General features: G+C 69.9%; 1 non-coding gene across 1 annotated transcript; it reads right to left on the bottom strand.

The window, feature by feature from the left end:
• Positions 1-2078: 2078 nt before the first annotated feature.
• LOC135978722 (5S ribosomal RNA) lies at positions 2079-2197 on the bottom strand. The gene has a single exon (XR_010596092.1). It is a non-coding gene; the product is annotated as a 5S ribosomal RNA (ribosomal RNA).
• Positions 2198-6184: the final 3987 nt, after the last annotated feature.

The following is a 6184-nucleotide window of genomic DNA, read 5'->3' as shown; positions in this document are numbered from 1 at the left end:
TGCTGAGGACCGCAGAGGGGGGGCTTAATAGTCGAGAGGGAGCAGGTCCGGGGGAGGCTTAATAGTCGTCCCCCGAGGACTCCGGGGGCCAGGCTTAATAGTCGTCCCCCCCCCCCCCCCCGGGCGCTCCAGGGGGGAAAGCTTAATAGTCCTCCCCGAGGACTCCGGGGGCAGGCTTAACAGTCGTCCGCCCCGGGCGCTCCAGCGGGAAAGCTTAATAGTCCTCCCCTGACAGTGTGTGTGTGTGTGGGAGGGAGGCTTAGCAGTCTTGCCCCGGGTGGTCCGGTGGGGGAGGCTTAGCAGTCATCCCCCGAGGACTCCGGGGGCAGGCTTAATAGTGGTTCCAGGGGAGGCTTAATAGTCTTCCCCCGGGCAGTCCGGGAGAGGCTTAATCGTCATCCCCCGACAGTGTGTGTGTGTGTGTGTGGGGGGGAGGCTTAGCAGTCTTCCCCCAGGCTGGGTGGGGGCCTGGCGGGAGGCGTCGCAGTCTTCCCCCGGGCGGTCCGGTGGGGGAGGCTTAGCAGTCGTCCCCAGGGCGGTCCGGGGGTGGGGTGGGGTGGGGGGCCTCACAGTCGTCCCTCGGAGAGCCGGGTCGGCGGCAGTGGTGGGTTTACGTCCAGCCTCCGGAGGGTGCGCGTCCTCGGAGGCGATGCAGGCGCCGCAGAGAGGCAGCCTCCGAGGCAGGGAGCGGAGCACCGAGGCTGGGGAGAGGGGAGCAGGAGCCGGGGGCTGGGGGTGGGGGTGGGGGGCGTTCAGGACAACCGGTCAAGCCCCGGGAAGCAGCTGTCAAATGTTCCAAGTCCCCACTCGGCCACCAGGTCCACCCCAGTCTAGCAATGGGGTTGACCTGGCTGACGGCCGGTTAGTATCAAGGTAAACTCACCGTCGTCCACAGGAGGGCAGCTCTCAGGCCGGCCGGCTGCGGCTGACTCTGGGGCGGCGCCCGGTCCCGGCAGCGAGGGGCGGGGGGCGCGGAGCGAGACGGGGCTAACCGGGGGGGGGGGGGCGCCTCCTGCGACTTTGGGGGCCGCGGGTCGTCAGTGGCGTGCAGGCCGGGCCTCTCCCGGGGGATTCGGGGGGGCGGTCCTGCGGCCGGGCGCAGGGGGGCTCGGGCGAGCCCGGGCCGGTCCGCCCCCGGGGCCGGGGTCTCCGCCTGCGGCTCAGGGGGGCGCGGGTCGTCGGGGGAGGAAGCCCGGGGGAGCTGCACACCGGCCCGCCAGGCCAGGCCTGGCCTGGATGGCCGCGGGGGGATTCGGGGCGGTCCCGCGGGCCGGGGGCCGGGCGCAGGGGAGGCGGGGGTCCGAGCGAGTCCGTCCCGGGCCCGGGGCCTCCCCCTGCGGCTTTGGGGTCCGTGGGTCCCCGCTGGCGGAAGCCACTGGGAGCTGGACACCCGCCGTCCGTCCCGCCTGGCCAGGCCTGGCCTGGGTGGCCGCGGGGGGATCGGGGCGGTCCCGCGGGCCGGCGGCCGGGCGCAGGGGAGGCGGGGGGTCCGAGCGAGTCGGGTCCCGGGCCTGGGGTCTCCCCCTGCGGCTTTGGGGTCCGTGGGTCCCCGCTGGAGGAAGCCGCTGGGCGCTGGACACCCGCCGTCCGTCCCGCCTGGCCAGGCCTGGCCTGGGTGGCCGCGGGGGGATTCGGGGCGGTCCCGCGGGCCGGCGGCCGGGCGCAGGGGGTCCGAGCGAGTCCGTCCCAGGCCCGGGCCTCCCCCTGCGGCTTTGGGGTCCGTGGGTCCCCGCTGGAGGAAGCCGCTGGGCGCTGGACACCCGCCGTCCGTCCCGCCTGGCCAGGCCTGGCCTGGGTGGCCGCGGGGGGGGATTCGGGGCGGACCTGCGGGCCGGCGGCCGGGAGGGTCCGGGCCAGTCCGCCCCATGCCCGGCGTCTCCCCCAGCGGCTTCGGTGGCCCCGGGGGGGGTCCTCCGCGGAGGAAGCCGGTGGGTGGGGAGCCGGACCCCAGGCGCCCAGACCCGTGACCTGCGGCCGCGACCTCCGACTCGGCAGGAGCGACGAGGGGCTTTCCGGCCCGTCCCCCCCTCTCCTTCCCCCCAGAAAAGGAGAGAGAGCTGACTCGGACCGGGAAAAGCTGCCTACGGCACCTGGGATTCCCAGGCGGTCACCCATCCAAGTACTAGCCAGGCCCGGGACGGTTTACCTTCCGAGATCGGACGGGATCGGGGGCGTTCGGTCCGGTATGGCCGTAGGCACCCGGCCCCGCGCCTCCTCGCCCGCTTTCCCCTGCCGACGCCCGGGCCTGCCGCACGGTGAGCCCCGGTCGGACTGCCCCCCCCCCTGCGGCAGGGCCCCCGTCTCTCGCGGGCCCGGTCCTTTTTTCCTTTTCGAGCTCCGGGGCCCGGGCTGGCCGCCAGAGCCCCTCCGCCCGCCCTCCCCGGCGTCGGGGAAAATACTGTCCCGGACTTCCAGTGCGCCCGATCCTGTCAGCCGGGGGGTGGGGAGGGGCAGTCCCTCGCTGCGGCCGGGGAGGGTGAGCCCAGGGCGGCTTGCCTGCCGTGCGAGGCCCCTCTCGGCCACCAGGTCAACCCCGAGTCGAAAGGGCTGAAAAATTTTCAGAGTCCCCTCCCGGGCACCAGGTCAACCCGTGGAATCGGACGGGTTCACCTGCTGGCCGGTTCGCTTCCCGGCCACCAGGTCAACCCCTAGGTTGCCGACCGGCCTACCCAGTGGCCGGTTTGCTTTCCGGCCACCAGGTCAACCCCTAGGGGTTTTAACGGGGGCACGCCCGGTGGCCTCTTTCCCGTCCGGTCACCAGGTCAACCCGGATCTCCCTCCTTCCCTGGGCGTCCCCTCTCGGAGGCGTCAGGTTCCATTTCCCCCCCCCCCCCCAGACTTCCAGGGGCCCGATCCAGTCGGCCGGGAGGCAGTCCCTCGCTGCGGCCGGGGAGGGTGAGCCCAGGGCGGCCTGGTCCATGTCTCTAGTGGGCCCGATCCTTTTTTTTTTTTTCGAGCTCCGGGGCCAGGCCCGCCCGGGCAGCCCTCCTCGGAGGCGTGGGGCGATTCCCCCCCCCCCCCAGACTTCCAGGGGCCCGATCCTGTCGGCCGGGAGGCAGTCCCTCGCTGCGGCCGGGGAGGGTCAGCCCAGGGCGGCTTGCCTGCCGTGCGAGTCCCCTCTCGGCCACCAGGTCAACCGCGAGTCGAAAGGGCTGAAAAATTTTCAGAGTCCCCTCCCGGGCACCAGGTCAACCCGTGGAATCGAACGGGTTCACCTGCTGGCCGGTTCGCTTCCCGGCCACCAGGTCAACCCGTGGAATCGGACGGGTTCACCGGCTGGCCGGTTCGCTTTCCGGCCACCAGGTCAACCCCTAGGTTTTAAGGGGGGGACGCCCGGTGGCCTCTTTCCCGTCCGGTCACCAGGTCAACCCGGATCTCCCTCCTTCCCTGGGCGCCCCCTCCTCGGAGGCGTCAGGTTCCATTCTTTTTTCCAGACTTCCAGGGGCCCGATCCAGTCGGCCGGGTGGCAGTCCCTCGCTGCGGCCGGGGAGGGTGAGCCCAGGGCGGCTTGCCTGCCGTGCGAGTCCCCTCTCGGCCACCAGGTCAACCCCGAGTCGAAAGGGCTGAAAAATTTTCAGAGTCCCCTCCCGGGCACCAGGTCAACCCGTGGAATCGAACGGGTTCACCTGCTGGCCGGTTCGCTTCCCGGCCACCAGGTCAACCCGTGGAATCGGACGGGTTCACCGGCTGGCCGGTTCGCTTTCCGGCCACCAGGTCAACCCCTAGGTTTTAAGGGGGGGGGGACGCCCGGTGGCCTCTTTCCCGTCCGGTCAGCAGGTCAACCCGGATCTCCCTCCTTCCCTGGGTGCCCCCTCCTCGGAGGCGTCAGGTTCCATTCTTTTTTCCAGACTTCCAGGGGCCCGATCCAGTCGGCCGGGTGGCAGTCCCTCGCTGCGGCCGGGGAGGGTGAGCCCAGGGCGGCTTGCCTGCCGTGCGAGTCCCCTCTCGGCCACCAGGTCAACCCCGAGTCGAAAGGGCTGAAAAATTTTCAGAGTCCCCTCCCGGGCACCAGGTCAACCCGTGGAATCGAACGGGTTCACCTGCTGGCCGGTTCGCTTCCCGGGCACCAGGTCAACCCGTGGAATCGAACGGGTTCACCTGCTGGCCGGTTCGCTTCCCGGGCACCAGGTCAACCCGTGGAATCGAACGGGTTCACCTGCTGGCCGGTTCGCTTCCCGGGCACCAGGTCAACCCGTGGAATCGAACGGGTTCACCTGCTGGCCGGTTCGCTTTCCGGCCACCAGGTCAACCCCTAGGTTTTAAGGGGGGGGGGACGCCCGGTGGCCTCTTTCCCGTCCGGTCAGCAGGTCAACCCGGATCTCCCTCCTTCCCTGGGCGCCCCCTCCTCGGAGGCGTCAGGTTCCATTCTTTTTTCCAGACTTCCAGGGGCCCGATCCAGTCGACCGGGAGGCAGTCCCTCGCTGCGGCCGGGGAGGGTGAGCCCAGGGCGGCTTGCCTGCCGTGCGAGTCCCCTCTCGGCCACCAGGTCAACCCCGAGTCGAAAGGGCTGAAAAATTTTCAGAGTCCCCTCCCGGGCACCAGGTCAACCCGTGGAATCGAACGGGTTCACCTGCTGGCCGGTTCGCTTCCCGGGCACCAGGTCAACCCGTGGAATCGAACGGGTTCACCTGCTGGCCGGTTCGCTTCCCGGGCACCAGGTCAACCCGTGGAATCGAACGGGTTCACCTGCTGGCCGGTTCGCTTTCCGGCCACCAGGTCAACCCCTAGGTTTTAAGGGGGGGGACGCCCGGTGGCCTCTTTCCCGTCCGGTCAGCAGGTCAACCCGGATCTCCCTCCTTCCCTGGGCGCCCCCTCCTCGGAGGCGTCAGGTTCCATTCTTTTTTCCAGACTTCCAGGGGCCCGATCCAGTCGGCCGGGTGGCAGTCCCTCGCTGCGGCCGGGGAGGGTGAGCCCAGGGCGGCTTGCCTGCCGTGCGAGTCCCCTCTCGGCCACCAGGTCAACCCCGAGTCGAAAGGGCTGAAAAATTTTCAGAGTCCCCTCCCGGGCACCAGGTCAACCCGTGGAATCGAACGGGTTCACCTGCTGGCCGGTTCGCTTCCCGGGCACCAGGTCAACCCGTGGAATCGAACGGGTTCACCTGCTGGCCGGTTCGCTTCCCGGGCACCAGGTCAACCCGTGGAATCGAACGGGTTCACCTGCTGGCCGGTTCGCTTCCCGGGCACCAGGTCAACCCGTGGAATCGAAAGGGTTCACCTGCTGGCCGGTTCGCTTTCCGGCCACCAGGTCAACCCCTAGGTTTTAAGGGGGGGGACGCCCGGTGGCCTCTTTCCCGTCCGGTCAGCAGGTCAACCCGGATCTCCCTCCTTCCCTGGGCGCCCCCTCCTCGGAGGCGTCAGGTTCCATTCTTCTTTTTCCAGACTTCCAGGGGCCCGATCCAGTCGACCGGGAGGCAGTCCCTCGCTGCGGCCGGGGAAGGTGAGCCCAGGGCGGCCTGGTCCATGTCTCTAGTGGGCCCGATCCTTTTTTTTTTTTTCGAGCTCCGGGGCCAGGCCCGCCCGGGCAGCCCTCCTCGGAGGCGTGGGGCGATTCCCCCCCCCCCCCAGACTTCCAGGGGCCCGATCCTGTCGGCCGGGAGGCAGTCCCTCGCTGCGGCCGGGGAGGGTCAGCCCAGGGCGGCTTGCCTGCCGTGCGAGTCCCCTCTCGGCCACCAGGTCAACCGCGAGTCGAAAGGGCTGAAAAATTTTCAGAGTCCCCTCCCGGGCACCAGGTCAACCCGTGGAATCGAACGGGTTCACCTGCTGGCCGGTTCGCTTCCCGGCCACCAGGTCAACCCGTGGAATCGGACGGGTTCACCGGCTGGCCGGTTCGCTTTCCGGCCACCAGGTCAACCCGTGGAATCGAACGGGTTCACCTGCTGGCCGGTTCGCTTTCCGGCCACCAGGTCAACCCCTAGGTTTTAAGGGGGGGGGGACGCCCGGTGGCCTCTTTCCCGTCCGGTCAGCAGGTCAACCCGGATCTCCCTCCTTCCCTGGGCGCCCCCTCCTCGGAGGCGTCAGGTTCCATTCTTTTTTCCAGACTTCCAGGGGCCCGATCCAGTCGACCGGGAGGCAGTCCCTCGCTGCGGCCGGGGAGGGTGAGCCCAGGGCGGCTTGCCTGCCGTGCGAGTCCCCTCTCGGCCACCAGGTCAACCCCGAGTCGAAAGGGCTGAAAAATTTTCAGAGTC

This window comes from Chrysemys picta, unplaced genomic scaffold (genome assembly GCF_011386835.1).
Source record: "Chrysemys picta bellii isolate R12L10 unplaced genomic scaffold, ASM1138683v2 scaf421, whole genome shotgun sequence".
Taxonomy (NCBI): Eukaryota; Metazoa; Chordata; order Testudines; family Emydidae; genus Chrysemys; species Chrysemys picta.
This window is presented reverse-complemented; position numbering and strand designations above follow the sequence as displayed.